The following is a 20,025-nucleotide window of genomic DNA, read 5'->3' as shown; positions in this document are numbered from 1 at the left end:
TGGTAGAACAAGTTTGCGCTCCCACCAATAGTGTAATAGCCTAGATAGGGAATCAACTCAGATGCCTCTCAGTGGACAAATGGATCAAGGAAATGTAGTATACATACATAATGGAATTCTATGTTTCCATCAGAAAGAATTGTACCATTTGTAAGGAAATGGAAAAACTATATTAAGTGAAGTAAGCCAGACCCAAAGACTAAGAGGTTACATGGATCCCCTCATTTATGGTAACTAGAATGTGCCTATACATCTATATATTCATACTGAATGATTAAAACAACAAACTGTGACATAATAAATTATACAGTTCTCTAGATATTCACACAGTGAGGTCAAAGGAGTATATGCATAGGAGCAGATCACAAAGTCTTAGTAGTTAGGTGCATATGATCACATAAACTAGAACTCCAGGTAAATGAAACAAGAGATTTTTTTTATAGCTGGTTTTGCTATTTTTGGTGTCTTTTCTTTATTTTTTTGTTTGTTTGTATCTGGGAGAGTAAGGGACTCACAGAAGAGGAACAAAGGGTGAACAAATACAACAGGGTACAATACTCACTAGACACTATGTGGAAAATGAACTATACATCTTGTGGTAGGGACAGGAGGGAAAAATTAGGAGAGAATCGGGAAGAGAATATCACCTGTACAATGACAATAAAATGTACATAAAAAAAATAAATTCAGTCTGCCAGGTAGCATCTCTCAAGCTCTAGAGTGGCTGTTGAAATCTATGTCATATTGAGACTACCTTGAGCAAAGTTGCCCAATAAGTATCAAGGGCTGAAGTATATTAAGTGTATTTACAGAAATATATGAAGAACACAGAAAAATTCCAACTAAAATGTAAGCATTCCTTAAATTTAAAATCTTTAAAACAATGAAAGGGAAAAAAACAAACGATTACCCTCTAAACATACATACGTGAATTTGACTTTACAGTTGTATAGGAAGGAGAAGAAAAAAGAGGACCAAGTAACCAGAAATAAGGATATGAGGCTGTCTTTACTACTTTTAGGTGTCCTTTACCTATGAGCTGAAGATAAATCGTACATAACCTATCTTTCCTGGTGCCTCCATGTTGCAGCATGTTCTATAGGCTGCATTTTACACACGTAAGTGGTTTGTTGTAGTGCTGTATAATGCAATGCTAGGGCCTGGGTTTGGTCCTCTAGTGTATTTTTCTTCCTTCAACTGCTAAGTGGAGATGAAACATCTGACTGAAGGACTGACTAAACCGGCAGATGCTTAGAAGCGTAGTTTTTCCTCCTTAGATGCATGGGGTATATAAGCCATTGGAGCCCCTAAGAGTTGGGATGGGAGGTGGGGAACAAATCTCACATATACTGAAAGATAACCATGTATATCTCAACTCTTTCACTGTTATTTCCTAGTATGTATATATGCTCATATGATATCTGAGACTGACATAATTTCTTCTTTCCAAGATGGTAAAGCCATCAAGGCCAAGGTTTTTTGCATTTTTCAGCTATCCCTATAGAAAAGTATAAGGTAATTCATACTAATTAGTCAATGATCCAGGAACTGTATGAAGCTGACACCATACTGGTGGTTAAGGAACACTATAAGACCCATCAGTTGACTTAGGGGTGTTAGATTGCATGATCTGTTCAAAATTCTCTTTGCCTTGAACCTGCTGCAGGGAGAAATATATAGCACCTACCATCCCATTGATTTTGGGACTAGCCATGGCACAGGGTCAGGTCAGTAAGACATGGGTAGAGATAATGTTGCTAGTACCAGGGAGAGCCTTTCTGCCTGCCCATCTTGTGCTCTGCCTTTGCCCTTAGAAGGACCTGCCCCAGTAGCAAGTAGGGCTGATATGGAGTCTGTATCTGGGATAAAGTCAGAAGAACAGACTTTCCCCTTTGAGCAACCTACCAACAAGCCCAGCCAAACCTCATAAGGGACTTAGTACAGCCACCGCTGACCCAAAGCTATGACTAAGAAATAAAAGTCAGACATCACAAATCACTACAGTTATTTTTTTTACAGTTATTTTTTGTTTGTTTGCTTTTCTGGGTAGCTAACCACAACAAAAGTTAATAAAAGGGATCTCTCTTGAAACCAAATTCTCCATAGAACTAAAGCGTTGTAAATAGTTCTAAGCCAAATTAGTTATTAGAAAATAACAAACAGCAACAACAACAACAACAAAAAACAAGTTCTTTTTGGCAGATGACGAGACATCTATAGAAGAGATTTGACATTGTTACTGAGCTATAATGAAAGCAAACCTCAGACCATATTTTCCTAGACATATGTAAACATTCATTAAATAAGGAAGTATTAGCAAGAAGGCATAAGGATGGTCCCTATTATCAGTTTTGGAAGCTCAGGGAAGTCCTGGCTATACTCAGCAATGCCCTGCCCACTAAATTCCATAAGAAGTTTACTAGCAGAAGACATCAAACATCCCAGAGGCAGGATTCTGTTAGTCTTGTGTCAGCATCAGACAATCAAAACTCTTTGTAGACATACTGGGGCAAAGCATTTATAAGAATTAGGATTCAGGTGCTATTTCTACAGGAGCAAGTCACAGGCCTTGCTAGATTTTTAGGCCTTGTCCTTAAAACAACGGTGATATCTCTAAAACATACTTACCTAGCCCATCTGGTACCCAAGAACTGATATGTTTATTAGTTTGTTTTGGTAGTATGTAGTTTAAACTCAGGTCCTTGAACTTGCTAAGCAAGGCCTCTCCCACCCCACTCTTTTTCACTTTCTATATTTTTCAAAGAGGGTCTCAATTTTTTGTCCAGGATGGCCTGGACTACAACTCTCTTGTTTTAAACATCTCGTGTAAATAGGATGACAAATGAGTATCTCCACACCCAATTGATTATTGAATCAGATGCAGCCTCAAGAATTCTTTCCCCTGAAGCCGGGCGCTGGTGGCTCACGCCTGTAATCCTAGCTACTCAAGAGGCTGAGATCTGAGGATTGCGGTTCAAACCCAGCCCGGTCAGGAGAGACAGTGAGACTCCTATCTCCAATAAACCACCAGAAAACTGGAAGTGGCGCTGTAGCTCAAGTGGTAGAGCGCTCGCCTTGAGCTGAAGAGCTGAGGGACAGCACCCAGGCCCAGAGTTCAAGCCCCACAACCGACCAAAAAAAAAAAAAAAAAAAGAATTCTTTCCCCTGGACTCTCCTCAAACTTGTAATCTTTGTGATCTCAACTTCATGAGTAACAAGGATTATAGGTATAAGGTACCACCTCCTGGTAGGACCTAATGAGACCACTGTTAGGTTAGCATTCAGACACATAATTCAAAAGTCAGCAGTTTTGCAAATTAGTATCTGATATTTCCCGAACCTCATATATTGGCAGGGATATCTAGATGGACAAGATGTTTATATAAGTTGCCCATAGAGTTAGGCCTTGCCTATATAATAGTGATTGATCATTCTCGGGTATTTTTAGTTAAGAAATCTGATTGTCCTTAAAACTTGAAATATAAGCATGCTAGTTTAATTTTTTTTAATTTTTTTCCAGGCCTGAACTCTGGGCCTGGACGCTGTCCCTCAGCTCTTCAGCTCAAGGGTAGCGCCCTACCATTTGAGCCACAGCACCACTTCTTGTTTTTTCTGCTTATGTGGTGCTGAGTAATCGAACCCCGGGCCACATGCATGCAAGGCAAGCGCTCTACCACTGAGCTACCTTCCCAACCCAATAGTCTAAAATATTTTGAGGTGATTTGCAGACACTCTAACATGGAAATTACTTTCTAATTCTCCTCAAATGTTCAGCCTCCTATATTATGGTATTTTGAGGTGATTTGCAGACACTCTAACATGGAAATTACTTTCTAATTCTCCTCAAATGTTCAGCCTACTATATTATGGTGAGAGGTGTTTTCCTACTTGTGACAAGTGGACAATAGAAACCAGCTTTGAGACCACTTAAGACCATAGCAAAATAATAAAGGCATGGGAAGCCATCTCTGAGGACCCACACCAGATTAACTCAAACTCATGGCTCCAAAACCAAGTCAGGAGTCTAGTTTGGTGCTAGACATTGGAGGACACTGACAGTATGACATCTTTCTCAGCTTGGAGACTCTCTTTATAATTTTGGCCTGGTGGAATATAGAGGTTCTAAGTTACCTTGTCATACCTTTCCTGTCCCCAAAGGGACACACATATAGACAATATTAATTGGAAGTACTTGAGCATATTCCCTAGTTTTACAGAGATCATTCATTCTCAAGTGTTGATGAGAATATTCCTAGCCAGCTTGTACACTAGACCTCAGAGATACAAATTCAGATAAGTCATAGACCTTGTGTAAAAGCTTACAGCATTGGGAAAGCATTCTTAGTCTGGTTTCCCATGACAAGAGTCCAGAGATGTCTTTGACATCTTAGCAAATAGACTCTTCTCATTCTCTGTCATGCATTGATGATTAGGAATTATGACCACTGAGGTGACATTAAAGATAAAGGCACTACCTATTCCAACATTTATGTTGGAAAAGTCACCTGCCTGATGAACAGGAACCAAGAAAGAATCAATTAAAATTAAGATAAAAATGAAAATGCTAGTAGCTAATATTTTCTTTCATTTGTAACATAAAAGAGAAAATCAGACATGAGTTCTATCCCAGCATCATTAGATTCTATTAGCCTTCTTCCTTCACTATTGCAGAGGTCTTGAGGCCATTTAGAATAGAAAAGTGGATTTTTATGATATTTTTTTAACTTCATAGTTGTAACTTCTGAATGTATGACTCACTTTATTTAAAGAAATATTTAAAATTTCAAAATTTCTAGCCAAATAAATACTCTGGATGACTATTTGGAGTATCATGCTAACACACTTAGCGTTCTCCAGGAAGATAAAGAAAAGAAGGAGCTAGGAAGGAATTTGATGGAAGTAAATATGGTAAGCCAGAGGTTATCTGAGGTCAGAGCCTACAGGGTCAAACCAACTCAGACACACGCTGACCTGATCAAGTTCAAATGGAAGATGAGGTCAGCACTTAGGCATGAACAGCAGGAAGAGAGATGAACGTGCCAGTAGACAAGCACAAACTGGACACTCCAGCATCTGAAGGATGGAGTGGAATTTGGATGTGAAGATTAAGAAAGCATGTGATAAGGAAGGAAAAGTCAAACTCTGTTTTCCAGGGAGGTTTCAACAGCTTTACAAGCTACAGAGCTAATGATTTGAATCATGAGCTGTTCCCCTAAATCTAGTCAGATTATAATAGAGTTTTCATGCAGCAATAGTAATACAGACTAACACAGACCTTCAAATGGGTTTTGATTGACATTTGCAGCCTTTACAATGAACGACCCAGTAAGATTTGAATTTGATTACCCCTGTGTCAGCTTCCTGATTATAATATAATCTAGTTATGAAAGCTGTTCATATTAAGAAATTAAGAAAAGGGATCTTTCTGTACTATTTCTCAGGATTTTATGCAAATCTAACCAGTAGATTTTATATAGAATCTTATTGTCTAGCCTTTCTGGAAGATCAGATTTGAGCAGCACCAGCTGCATAACATGATTCCATATAAATTAGAAGGAGCAGGGCAGCTTGTGGGGCTTGAAGACAGCCAGGGCAAGCTCCACTTGGCCCCATTCTCCACCCATCTTGCTTAACCATATATATTCTTTAGCTGGTCCTTATGGACACTAGATGTTCCCACTCTTCTATAAAGAGTAATATTGTTGAAGACTTGGTCATCTGAGAGGTCATCGAAGAGGGCATCTAAATTATCCAGAGTATCATGAATACACACATGTGGACAATTCTTTTGCTTGGTGCCCTTGGGGCCTTGCACATAATAGGTAACATTATAGTATTCTTCCATAGTAGCAAAACCACTTAGGATAGGTTCCAAGAAAAATCAATGACATACTGAATGTCACGCTATAGCAATTTCAGTCATAAGTCAGCAGCCATATAAAGTACAGTCGGTTCTTAAAGTCACAAATGCACTGACGTTATTTATAAAATAGGAGTTAGGTAAGGCCTCATTTACCAAAATTGGATCCATCTAGGCCCATGGTTTAATTGGAGCTCTCCATTACGCCCATTGCATGAGTCGAAGACAAGGTGTCATCCCAAATGAGGACTGCCATGTGGTTTTCTGAGGTTAAAACATTTTCCACATTAGAGACTTGTCCTCTGTGATTACCACATGGTAAATTACTCAAGTGGAATCATTTACCCCAAAGGCTGTACAATGTTCCTATTATGACTGGGCAGCAAAGACAAAAATTGTGTGTGTGTATGTGTGTGTGTGTGTGTGTGTGTGTGTGTGTGTGTGTGTGTGTGTGTGTGTGTGTGTTTGTGAGAGAGAGAGGGAGAAAGAGAGAATGAGAGAGAGTTGTAGAGAGAGAAAGGATGAATGCAGGTCATTGTTGCATCAAAAAGAAATGGTATTTATTAGAAAATATATTTTACAGTCTTTAATCTTCCCAATATATGGTCTAACCTCTATGCTCAATAGGCTCTGATGTTATAGGTTTTTCTATTTCTCTATTTAGAACACATATTATTATTAATCATCATCACCTTCCTCCTCCTCATTATTATTAATAGTTGCTAACAGTATTGTGTTTGAACTCAGGTCTTTGTGCTTGCTAGGCAGGGGAAAGTTGACTTGAGCAATAACATTATCACATAATTGGAATTACAGACCTGCACCACCATATCCAGCAATTTTTGTTGAGATGGAGGTATTGATCTCAAACTTCCATTCTCCAAATCTCTGCCTCTTCCTAGGATTAGAGGCATGAGCCACCTGGATGGTCAGGCTATTATAATATCAACTGTCATATACTTTTAGGATAAAAATCATATTTTCCTCAAGAAGGAGTAAAATATTATAGCACATGAATTTATATGAAGGAACAAGTATGAGAATATTACATCCTCTTCAACACATGAGTTAATATCGGCAGAGGTAAATCACATTTAAAATTCAGGAGCAGATGTAGGTTCTGGCAAATGGTCCCTCTAGTGGCCTGTTGAGTCAAAGGTTCACTGACAGGATTGTCTCAGACCTCCCTGGTGTTGAACTTTGACCCACAATATGCTGCTCTATGCTTAGCTGTTTAACAAATCAGCCAAGACAGAGACCACACTGCTTTCTTCCATCATGTTCTCTTATTAGTTTGGTTATACAGATAAATTCAGCCCATTAACTCTCTTCCTCCAGGCTGCCTTGGTTGGCCTGGCAGAAGTGGACTATTCACATCAATGTTTGTACCTTGTCAGAGCCAAAGAAACTGCATAGCTGAATTCCTTGCAAAACTCTTGCAGCCTGAGATTTGGCTCTGGCCAGTGGCCACTGGTCTGATCACACAACCCACGCCTTTGGGAGCTACAAATGTAAGGTGCTCATTGTGCTGTCCTGAAAGAAACTTGTGACATCCAAATCGGGTTGTTTTATACATGGAATAGGTTTATACTGTGTGGAGCATCAGCTGGACGCTATGATAAAGCATCTGGTGCAGCCAGGAGTCTCTCCAAGTTTTCTGTGGCAAGCCTGGGATGGCCAGCTGGCAGAGCAGCTGCAGGCCCAGGCCAGCTGACCAAAACTCCCTGGATAATACATTCAGAGGTCAAAGAGGCTCTGGCTCTTACTTTGAACAAGTGTATTGGACACCAGGGGTTCTATTGACCATTGAGGGCTGCAGACATGCAAATCATTTGCAGCCCCCAAACAGTGCTCAGTCTCAGAGTGGTACTTTTTATTTCTTGTTCAAATACTTCCTCACAACCAGCCTGTCTATTAAGCTTTTCTAAATTTTAATTAAGATTTTTATTAGCTTATATTTCCTGTAGAAGGAGTTCATAGAGAAATTTCCATACATGCATACAGCTTACCCCATTAACCACAAATTTTCTATTATTTCCCCTCCTTTTCACCATCTCCAAAAACCCACAAACCCAATGCATATTAATATATTTTAAAATATCCATTAACCAATATGAAAGATCTTGAAAATAGTACCACTCTCGTTGCTGTATATTCTTCTAACACAAGTATATAATTATATACCTATATATCCATGCATGTATGTTAAAAATTACTGCCATTAAATATAGCTCAGTATATTTTATCTATTATAAAAAGTTATTTGTTTTAAAATGTTTAAGGCATTTTTTGTTTTCTATGCTTTTAAACTGATCAAACATTTTCTTTACTTCTTTCATTTTATTTTATTGTTAAGATGCTGTACAGAGGGGTTACAGTTACATGAGTAAAGCAATGAGTTCACTACTTGTCTATCATTGTTACCCCTTCCCTTCCTTGTTGTTGTCCCACTATCCCTTCCCTCCCCCACCTCCCACACTTCTCCCCTCCCCCCAACTCCCTCTCCCTCACCCAAAGTTGTAACGTTTATTTCTGTGGGTATCCTTGTTACAATGGGTCATCTTGTGTCCTTGTTTCAGCATTTTGTTATTCCCCTTCCCCTCCCAGATTAGACATATGTATATACAAGATGCAGGGTATCAAAATCAAGTACAGTGACAACAGGGGATATGCTATAGGGGAAAGAACATTCAAAGGAAACAACAAAAATCACATGGTACATTTAAAACAATAACAATAAAGTGACACCAGAACAACCCTTCTTTCTTTTTGAGGTTACAAAATTATTTTAATTAAGTTATGCCAAGATTTTATATATGGTTCTATATCACTACATGGACAAAGATAAATAACATATAGTTTTATACCTTCGATTTTATCTTCTCAGAGATGAGTATCTCTGAGCAAAAGTAAAATATTATTAGGAGTGGTAGATTGTAAGCAACTTGGTTTGGCTATGAGAATAAAATTCATGTGTGACACCAAAAGATCCAGTGAGTAAAATGTTTCTACTTTTCATTTGGTAGCAGTTCTCTCTGCTTCATAAGAGATCTCAAGTTTGTGTTTGACTTAATACATCTTAGGTTTCCTTGGCTTACATGGGATGGCAGTTTATTATAGCATAACAAATAACTCTCTTCCATGCGGGACACTGTATGGGGCTCTGGATCCAGTGGGAACAAGGTAGATGACCATCTTTCAGAGAATGACAGGACTAGTCATTCTAGTCATCTTTTGCTAGCAAAAGCATGTGTCCTGTGTTTCAGTTCCCTGGATTCAGGAATGTGAATAATCCATATGGCTTAAGAGAATCACCCTCTGGGTTTTGTTTCTCAGAAACACCTATGAAATTATCCAGCAAAAAAAAAAGCATACTTTTAAAACAATTGTTTCAAGTTCACAGAATTTTCTGCAGGATTTCTGGCAAATGGGCCCCTTTCAATGGGAAAACTTTTCTTCTCTCCACGAGGGGACAAGGACCATAGCAAACAGAAAGACTACAGGCAACGTGAATGCATCCAGATCTGAAAGATTTCTGTCCCTCCTTTGCTGATACATGAGAGTTCCAGTTGAGGAGGTGAGAGGCATGGGTACTGGTAATGACCCATTTGAGTCTGGTATTAAAAATAATCTGCTTAGGCATCATGAAAAAAAATCATTTTTTTATGTTGAAATAGCCAGGACATGCAGGACTTTACAAGCTGCTTTTGTTTTTGTTGTTCCATAAGATTTTAACTCAGCCTGGACTCATATCCTAAGCATTGTATGAGAAATACTTCATGCCCCTAGCCAATGAGTGTCTCCTAGAGAAATCCTACTTCCAAAGCAACATGCAACTTTTCAAGGTTAAGGAAAGGAGGCTTCCAAGCATAGCATCTTTTTATTTGACGAAACTCCTACCCTTGCCAAACATTTGGCTTTGTATGCACCTGAATGTAAGGCAATGCTTATAATCAGAGTGAGGAATACAAGCTTTTCCCAAAAGGGTCGCCAGATATAACATTTTTAAAAAGTGTTGCTTAAAATTAAAAACCACTTTTTTCTTTCTCTTCCATATGAATTATGAGTCTGTCTTTATTTTGCCTCAGAGAGTATATTTTAAAGATAGAGTAGCTATTGTTGTATTTTGCTTTGCTCCTTTCTCTAAAGGGCCACAAATTCTCTTCAATTTGACCCCTCTGGTTGTTCCAATCATCAGTCTCTGACAGTTGGCAGTGGGCTCAGATCAGCCCAGATGGACCAACAGCTCTCCTAGCTTCTCAGGATTTTTCCACAACCTCCAGGACAATTTCCTATTAACCCCGATTGCCCCCACCTCCAGAACATGTCCTTGTCTCCCACAAGGTAAGCCTGCAGCACTCCTAAAGATGTCACAGCTTGTAATCAAGCCTTGACACACTTTCCCAGGTTGATCTGGTGAGTTCAGTAGGTCAGTCTGCCAATGGGTTGGGAAGTACCCAGAATGATGGCAGGTGTCTTTCCCAGCAGAGAGCTGACACCCAGTACAATGTGGGAAGTATGGTAATTGGAGGGGTTGGGATGGGAGCCTCAGGCTTGGTGACCTCTCCTTGGAGAGGCCTCCAAGTGCTTTTTACATGAGAGAGAGCTATTGTGCTCCTGGGCCTCCAGTAGAAGGATTGAGAGAACTACATTATAGATCAAAGGATGGAAAAACAGGACCTGAGAGCAGAGGCTAAATAGCCTCAGTATGATTTTTGCCTGAAGAAGAAGGCCAGATTGGAGAGAGTCGAGTAGACTATAATGGTGGAAGAATTATTAAGTTGTGAATGACGCCAGCTGTTCAACATTTCAAGTTAGAAGAAAAGGAGCAGAGGAAAATAAATGTAAATTGCAATGTGAGAAATTTGTTTGACAGAAGCAGCAAACTTCAAACACGGTAGTTGACTGCTGAAATAAGTGGTAGGAGAATCACTCCCACAGATTATCTTTGAAATACTTCCAAGTCCAGTGACACAGATTTCTGCCTGCCATCCTAAGTACACAGGAGACTGAGCCCTGGAGGATCAAGATTTGAAACCAGTCAGGGCTGAGAAATGCTCAAGACTCTCCAATTAACCAGCAAAAAGCCAGGGTAGTGGCATGAAACATCAGGAGGGTAAAAAGCTGAGTTCAAACCCTACTATTGACAGAAGTGAAAGAAAGAAAGAGAAAGAGAAAGAGACTATCATTATCATTATCATCATCAGTCAAGTGGTTTGTAAGAGAGTAAATAAAATGTTGAGACCGACTTCACTTAAATATATGCAACATAAGATTTAAACTGCTCTCCATAACTTCCAATTTCTCAGATGGTGTTAGAAGCTGTCACACACGGTTTCCTTGACCTTGATTCAATGATTTATTTATCCTAGATGAGAATTGTCTTTGTGGCTAATTGATTGACAGGTAGCTTGGGTGATGGGCACCTTGATTCCAGTTTTGTAGCTAATCAACTCTGAGACTTTGAACAAGCACAGAACCTCAATTTCCTTAACTGTCAACTAAAGACAATATCTCTGTTCTACCTCCTGGGGCAGCTTGGAGAAGCAAATTGTAAAAGGAATAAAGTACACACTGAACCCAGGTAAGTAGTAATTAGACACTTCAACCTCAGGGCAGCACCCAAATAAAGCCATGTGTGGCTTTCAATAGTAATGAGTTGCTCTCACAGCAGTCTCTGAGTGAGAAAATAGAAGGACCACAGGGTGAACTGAGAACTCAGGTGTATATTTTAAACTAATCCAGGGTCTTCTGGAGTCCAATCAAGTGAAACTGGGTGGCATGTGCTGGCACAGGGCAAGCATACAGTTCTTTAGGTAAACTGTGGTCTCTGTAGTTTGGGGGAGATCATCTGGGAAATATTTCTCCATAATAGTCTTGAAAACCACAACTGAAGGATTCCATTTACCTAGGTGCTTATAATATGCTTATAATAGGTAAGTCTGAGATTATATTATTTTAAATAGACAAATCTAAGTGGTACAGCTCAGTAAAAAGGTGATGGAATTTTGAATGCTTTGTCTTGATGAAAGAATAAAAAAAAGAAAAAGAAGAAAAAGAAAGCCTGTTCACACAGAGGTTCTATCAGCAGAGAAAATACCATTGAAAAAAGTGGAAGCAAGTTGGCATGGCATTGCATGCCTGTAATGCCAATGCATGGGAAGCAGAAGATGAAAAATCCTAAACTCAAGGCCAGCCTAGGGTACAAAAGAAGACTGTCTCAAAACAGAAGGCAAATAAGAGAACTTTTCAGACAAGAGCTAAGCAATTTGTTACCCGCACATCTGCATTATAGGAGATGAAAAGGAGGCTGAGATTAATGGAACATCCCCAACTCCCAAGGGTGTACAAGCTGAAACTCTGCTTCTGTGCATGATGCAATCCATTAGCAACATCACTGTGATCAGAGACCAGACCCTGAACTGAGCAGTAATCCTGCAACTCCAGAGTATTTGAGCCTTAGCTACATATTAGCTGAGCACCATTCATTCAACCCCAAATAGGAAAAATTTGAAAGTCCAGGAAACGATAACCAAGAATAATGCAATGAGCAGGGGTCAATGCTGAAATTAACCCCCACATCTCGGGGTGGCTAAATAACATGATTTATTTCACTTGAAAGGCCACAAATTAAACTCCCATAGGTAAATATAGTTTGCTGGCAAATTTCATTTGTCTCATAAGGAAGATTTAAAATACCAATTCTAAATGGTTGTCTTGAGAAATTAGAAGGCACGATCAGGTAAGTCCATGAATATACATGATAATAATCAGCTCAAGTGTCCATGCTTTCTGCCTTTCTTAGATGAGCTATGACTGTGGTTTGCCATAGTCTTCTCCACTCTCCAATTTATCCCTGACCATGAAGCCATAGGTGATTTAGAACATATCATTATGTTCACTTAGACGCTTACCTTAACCCTGCATTTCACTCATATTATTTTCCAGGGCTATGTACACATTTGATTTTGCAATCTTTCTACCACATGCTGCTCCCATTTTCCTACTCAGTAAAACCAGTTGTGATTATTTCTGCAAAGACTAAACAAAATTCACAAAGATGCCAGTGTAGGGCAGCAGTGATAATGTGGATAATGGTGGAGACATACACATTTCCACAGGCTAGTAGAAACGGCTTGTTTAGTTATTTTGAATAAGACTTATATCTGAATTTGTTAAAAAACAACATTGCCCAAGGTCCATTTATGTATCGCTATTTTCTCCAGCACAGAGGTGCTATTTTTGACATTTCCCTCCATTTGCACTGAGTAAAAGGTGCTTCAGCCAGTTTTGTCTACTATGACTTCCCATAAAGAAGAAAGATAGATTAGATAATACAGTGTGAAGATGATACTAAGAAGATGAAATATAAGCTGTGTAACTGGTAACCATGCCTATAATCCTAGCTACTCAGGAGGCAGAGATCTAAAGATTGTGGTTTGAAGCCAGCCTAGGCAGAAAAGTATTTGTGAGACCCAAAGATACCCAAAGTGGAGCTGAGGCTCAAAATGGTAGAGTGCTAGCTTTGAGCAAAAGAGGTTCAGGGACAGTGCTCAGGCCCTGAATTCAAGCCCTACAACTGGAAAAAAAATAGATTTGTTTACTACAAAACTAGTATATGAATCTCATAGTAACATAGTTCATAATAGACAAAAAGTGGGAAATAAGCTAAATTTCCATCAACTGATAAATGGATACATGTTTTATAGCTTTAAATGGGATATTATTTTACAGTTTATGAAAATAGGCACTGCTGCATGAATAAACCTTGAAAATATTATAGTAAGTAAAAGAAGTCAATCACAAACCATCACATATTATTTGAGTCCATTTACATGAAATGTCCAGAATGGGCAAATTCCACAAGAGACAGAAAGTAGATTGGAGACACTCAGGGCTGGGGACATCAGGAGGATAAGGAATGATTGCAAATAGTGATACGAGATTTCTTTTTGCAATGGCAAAAGTGTCCTACATTTGACTATGGTGATGGTTACTCAGCTCTGTGACTGCACTAAAACCCACTAACTAGTACACATTTGTGTGTGTATCACTATGGTTGTTTTGTTTTGCTCTGAAACAGGGTCTCACTAGGCTACCCAGGGTAAACTTGATTCGCTAGATATCTTCCACCTTAGGACCTTTGTAGCTGGGACTTGCAGGGCTATGTCTTTGCTTCTTGTTTTATTAGCACACTTGAAGTGACAGATAAAAATATGATATGTAAATTATAACTTAGCAAGGCTAATGTTTAGAGAAGATAGACTAAGGCTTTTGACATTGGAAAAGGAGAAGTACTTTTTGGGGGTAAACTCTTCCAGGGTAGGCAGTCTCTGACGTCCATTTGGCAGGTAAAGAAACAAAGCTCCCAGAAAGGAGGCCTTAACCAGTCATGGGTCAAGATAAACTTTGAAAAAGATATGGTCTCCACTCATCCTTGCACAGCCCAGCTCTCCTTCAGCACTTTCTTCTTATCAAAACAAATGAGAGAGAGAGCTTGAGAGAGAGAAAAGAAGACAGCCCTGGTTCCTTCTTTGGGCTGTATGTGACTATTTCATTTTGAGCAAGACATTGATTCTTCTTTTCTAAGACGCTCACCTGAGCAGAGCCATCTGATTAAAGTCTTTCTAAGTCAAATGGAGCCTTTCCCCTCTCAAGGTGACATACACCCTGCTCTAAATGCAAGGCTGGACCTGCCTAAGCCATTTCTCTGTCTACTGTTGGCATTTTCGCACTTACCCAATATCCTTGAACTCACCTTTGCCTACTCCCTCATTTTGTATTAGAGCTGCAACATGGCCTAATGTGTTTCTCCCTCTCCTGCCCTCCGCTGCCTCTGAAAAGCAATGCAGGTAGCAGTAGACTTGTTTATGACTCCCTAATTCAAATGCTATACATGTCTCTAATCATTATCATCAAAGAGTGCTTATAAATTGATTCATATGAGCAAATCCCCCACCTAAGCATTAAGAATGGCACGCATGCAGCAACCTCCACTAGTCATTTAAAGGCTGACATTAAAGCACAGATCATGTGGGCAAAGTAGAATTCATACTCCTTGTCTTAAGTGAGGGTCAGTCGAGCTGTACAGAAGTGAGCAGCCAGCAGTGTCTGGGATACAAGCCATCCCCAACCCACAGATGCTGAGGCTGCTTTCATTCAAACCAACCTATCGTTTTACCAAACAGGCTCCAGAGCTTACCTTTCCTGAAGTGAACTTCTAGTGCCTCAAGTGACCTCAGCTGGGTCACTAGGACCACTGTAGCCACATTCAGCCTCAGCTCTCTGATGTGACAGCCACCACCAGCCCTTACTTCCCTCTCTATGAGCAATGCCTGTGTGCTTCCTCCTGCCTGTCAATATTTAACTACCCTGTCAAGTTCTGTTATATCACCTGCACTAGCTCCAACCCCAGTTACTAAAGGGTGTGCCTGTGCTACTCAATTCAACTCAAGAGCCTTCATCCATGGCCTGCCATTCCTTCCTTTCCCTTACCCAGGATTGAAATGCATCTGGCACTGGGGATACAGACAGGAAAGATCCACTCCCTGGAGTGTAAATGAAGAGACAGACAAAATAAAGTGATGTGTGCTATTATGCTAAGAACAATGAGGGCAGCCTCCACTTTCAGGCTAGCTGGGAAGAGAGATGGGACCGCAGAACTCCCAACGCTGGTGATACCCCAAGTGACATCTCTAATGGGCCAATTGAGGTTTGCGAAGAAAGCCAATAGGCGATGACTGCAAGGTCTCCGTCTTCAAGGACTTTGAATTCCACATGAATTGTCCCCTTACTTCATGGACTGGCAAATTTTCTTAGCTAAATGTCATAGCAATGGTCTGAATATTAAACTTTAGGAAGAAGCTCCCTCTTATTCTTTCATGAAAAATTGGGTCATCAGCTATGTCTGACACTGTCACTTCAACAAAGGTCCCTTCAATGGTATGATCTGCCTATTATAGGCTCCAAAAAAATGCCTTGATACTAAAAATCTGTGGGATTTTCTTCTGAGAACTGAAACAACAGACAAATCTAATGAACACAGAACTGGCTTATGATCCATTTGCAAGACAAGGGAAGAAGAATTTGTACGACAGAGTAACATTCTTCTTTGCTCATAGGATATAGTTGGAGTCCAACAGGATTGGCCAAAGGTAAACAGAGATTAGGAGATCCCCATCTCCAGGACTTTCCTAACACAGCATTTTCTAACATCTAATAATGTGTTGATGGCTCTTCTATTTTAAATAATGTAGAAAGACAGATTGCTGGGCAGTACTAAATTGCCAACTTTAATCTGTAAAGTTCGCTTTGGGATTTTTTTTTTTTTAAGTTTGAATTTACCACCAAAGTACAGCTCTCAAATGTACCCACATGATTCCTTTTCTACTCAAACTTACTTTAGCTTCATGCTTTGGAGAACAAAGATTTTCATTTATATGTGACATTCAAAGGACCCCATGACTGGGGAGCCCACAGGGGCTTCCATGGAAGGACTAGTATATTTGAATTGCAAAACACAGCCTGGGGATCGCAATACATCTAATTTGGAACAAGTTCCAAACTCAGAAGCGTCTCTGCATGGCTCTCTGTTCATCAAGTTTCTCAGGCAATTTTCCAGTTCCACATGCATACTTCCCCAAGTGTTTCCAAGGCCAACGTTTCCAGTCTGTTATAATATTTTACTACAAGGTATTTAGGGGTTTGACAAATGCTAACTGACATTGCCACCATTCCAGTGAAAATTGATGACCCATATCTAATGCTTACTACTTGGTTGTGGCACAAGACATTTTCTTGAGTGAATGATTTTAAGCAGAATGTAGCTCCAGATCCATCCTTCAAGCTCTGGGAGCTCAGTTTGATCAGCCATTGCAAAATCTGCATGGACCACCTTCTCTTCACAACACAGCACTGATATTTTACCACACTCAAGCATGTTCTTTTTTTTAAACCAAGACTTTTTCAGAACTTTCTTGCTTAATAGCACATAACACACTTGGCATTAAGAATATTATACATTATTAATAGAACAACTGCTACTACTAATTGCCAAATGCCCAGGGATTTCTGGATCCAATTAGAATGAATTTGTATCATTTATCTTGCCATCTAGCTAGAAAGAGGAGGTTTTGTGTTACTTCTAGTTGAGGGGGTTATTTTGTTTATTTAAAAGAATTTTTCTGTGTAGCCCAGGCTGGCATCAAACTTATTTCAAATATTATAAATATCATCACTGGTGACTATTGCCCACAGAAAATCACCAATAATATGGCTAATATTTCTTGAAGTTACTCATGAAGAGCTTCAACTTTGAAAACAAGATAGTTAAAACACATCTCATGTATTTCTGGTGTATCCAGTTTTAAAGAACAAAAGGAAAGAAAGGATTTTGCTTGTTTTGATTTTAATAAGAAGTCTTAAAGTACAATATTAACAAAATCCAATTTAATAATTTTTTTTCTGTTTTAAAAAGTAAATGCCATTGCAAATTTGGCATGAGGAAAAGAGTGAGTGTAATGTAACCTGGGCAAGTCACTTTATGCTTGTGATTAAGATGTACATGACAGTTTACCCTCCTCATATAAGAAATGACTAAGGAAAAGTGACTGTTATTACTACACTTTGGGAGGACTGTGCTTTTCAATATAGCTAATTTGGGAGCCTTTAACTTGTCTAGGATACTAAAAGAAGTCTTTCTAATGCTGCTAACTATCTTAGTTTTTCTAGAACTCAGAGATTTTTAAGAAGTGAGACTTTCAAACTGTGTATATCAGTGGCTCACATTTGAAATCCTAGTTATTTAGGAGACTGAGATCTGAGAATCATGGTTTGAGGAAACCAGCCCAGGTAGGAAAGACTGTGAGACTCTCATCTTCAATTAACCATCAAAAACCCAAAACTGGGGGTATGGCTCAAGGGGTAGAGCACCAGCCTTGAATGAAAAAGTTAAGGGACAGTGCCTAGGCACTGAGTTCAAACCCCAGCACCAGTATATGTTCACATGTACAACATGTATATTTCTGGTCCAGTGGGGACTCTGGAAACTGCCTATCTAGGGTATATACTATTTTGCAAGCTAATACTTGCTGATATTCTAAAAGCCAGTGGACTTTTAAAAATAAACATTGTTTACAACCAGTTTGAAGAAGTAATATAAGTTTTCAAGGAGGGTGAAATGTTTGATGTAAAAAAATGGAATGAGTCTATAAGGTACAGATATTTACAGTGTTATGTTTTGTGGAGTTCAGAAACTAAACCCTAAACAAAGTTTACAATAAGCTGAGAAGGTCATTAAAACCTTGCTCCTCTCAGTGTGTCTCACAGGGCTCCTGACAGTGGCAATGACAGGAACTTCTTAGAAATGCAAAACCTACTGCCCCCAACCCCCCTGCGTCAGAATGAACCATTTCTGCAAAACCTCTTGAGGCCTGAAGGCAGGTGATGATATGTTTCAGAATTCATGCAAAGTCTCAAAGGAGAAGGACACGCTTCCATTAAAACATTTGATATAGTTTAAAAGTTAAAAACATTCTTGCAACTCAAAGCACTTGATAAAGAAAATGAAAGGCATTATTGTAATGAGGCTTTGTGGGCCTCTGAATTTTTAACTCCATGGTGGTAATGCAGGGAGGGGGGCATAAAAGATAGTTTAACTCCAAATGAGGCCAGTGAGGCCAGTGAGCCTCATTTGGAGTGAGCCTTATAGAAGGCCAGAATCCATTTCCAAGGCCAGTGTGAGTAGATTCTCCTCTGCATACACAGATGGTGTACCTCCTCTGCTTCTAACACCTTCCTGATTGAGGATCAACTCTATGTGACCCTTGAGTTTTCAGTTTATATCTCAAGCTCATTGCAAGGTGAGGACACATTAGTCAAAAGCATGGTTTGGGAATACCAGGCAGGAGGGATCTAATATGGACTTATATAGAAGTGAAACTGGTATTTGGACATTGTAGTCTTGAGCTAAGCATATCAAAACCAGTACTCAATTCCTCTTTGCAAAGTAATTTGGGAAGCAATCAGCGTATGGACAGCATCGGAGACTAAAAGACTATGGTTGCAGGAGGAGCACGTTAGGCCTTCAGAACAGTGAAAACTAATGCTCTGTGCAAAATGGAGAAACAGGGCAAAGCAAAACAACATTAGCAACAAGAAGAAGTGATAAGCAAAGACTACTAGACATTTAAAATGCCATCACAGTACAGGAAAATGACAGTGGATTGAAATAATGAAAAGGCTAAGGTGTTTTCTTTGTAGAAAGTGAAGCTGCATATTGTTATAGAAAACATAATAAGTGTTGGAAACTGAGAATTCTAAATATTAGAAAGTTTTTATTCAGTGTTGTGTATATGTAGGGCTCTGTTATTCTCTGCACAGAAAATGCATAATGATAATTATGTCCATTGGATCAAAATTTATGGAAAAATGATTATTCTTGTGGTAAAGAAACAAAGGACAAAATAGTCACCAATTCTAAGTGCTCGGATCTTCCTAGGGGCTCTAGGAAAAGTCACTCTTTGTTCTATATGCAAGAATATCCATTCTAAGAGCCTGAAAGGACATTTTGTGCTACCTAATATTGCTACTAAGACAAGGAGAAAGAAATCATTGGCACAGATGGGCAAGTCTCGAAAGAGTACTGTGAGCTTAATTATTCTAATTTCAATAAGGTTTTGCTTAAGGTTCTGATGAGAAAGAAAAATCACATATTAATCAACAAATTGCATTACTCAGTAAATGATACCAGGATTTTTGCTTTGCAGGAAAAAGAAAAGTCCACTAGGACCCTGTTTTGCACAAAGCACAGAAACAAATTCTTGAGAGAATTAAATATTAAAACAATTTCTGCTGGGAGCTAGTGGTTCATGACCCATGCTTGTAATTCTAGCTACTCAGGAAGCTGAAATCTGAGGATCAAAAATCAGCCTCTGCCAAAAAGTCTATGAGACTCTTATCTCTACTTAACTACCAAAAAGCTAAGGGTAGAGCTGTGACTCTCAAGCCTTGAGCAAAAAAACTAAGAGACAACACCCAAGCCCTGAGTTTGAGTCCCATTACTGGTAGAAAAAAAGAATCCTAAGGAATAAGAGCAATAGAAGACAATGCATTAAGTTTTCTCTTTAAATTCGAGGTAAAAGAGGCAAGATAGTAAGCTCAGAAGC

At 39.2% G+C, this 20,025-nt stretch overlaps 1 protein-coding gene across 7 annotated transcripts in view; it reads right to left on the bottom strand.

Annotated features, from left to right (window-relative positions):
- Nckap5 (NCK associated protein 5) overlaps positions 1–20,025 on the bottom strand; it is a 959,972-nt gene that overhangs the window by 729,778 nt on the left and 210,169 nt on the right. For 2 of the 7 annotated variants that reach the window (XM_070024303.1, XM_070024293.1), the window contains exon 1: positions 15,063–15,175. The exons of the other annotated variants lie outside the window; for them this stretch is intronic. The gene's annotated coding sequence lies outside the window, so the exon portion shown is untranslated. Of the gene's footprint in view, positions 1–15,062; positions 15,176–20,025 lie in introns of those variants that run through there. 7 annotated transcript variants of the gene reach the window in all.

The sequence above is a fragment of the Dipodomys merriami genome, unplaced genomic scaffold (genome assembly GCF_024711535.1).
Source record: "Dipodomys merriami isolate MVZ:Mamm:240054 unplaced genomic scaffold, mDipMer1.0.p SCAF_1, whole genome shotgun sequence".
Taxonomy (NCBI): Eukaryota; Metazoa; Chordata; class Mammalia; order Rodentia; family Heteromyidae; genus Dipodomys; species Dipodomys merriami.
Note: the sequence above shows the minus strand (reverse complement) of the source record. Positions and strands in the feature narration are given on the sequence as shown.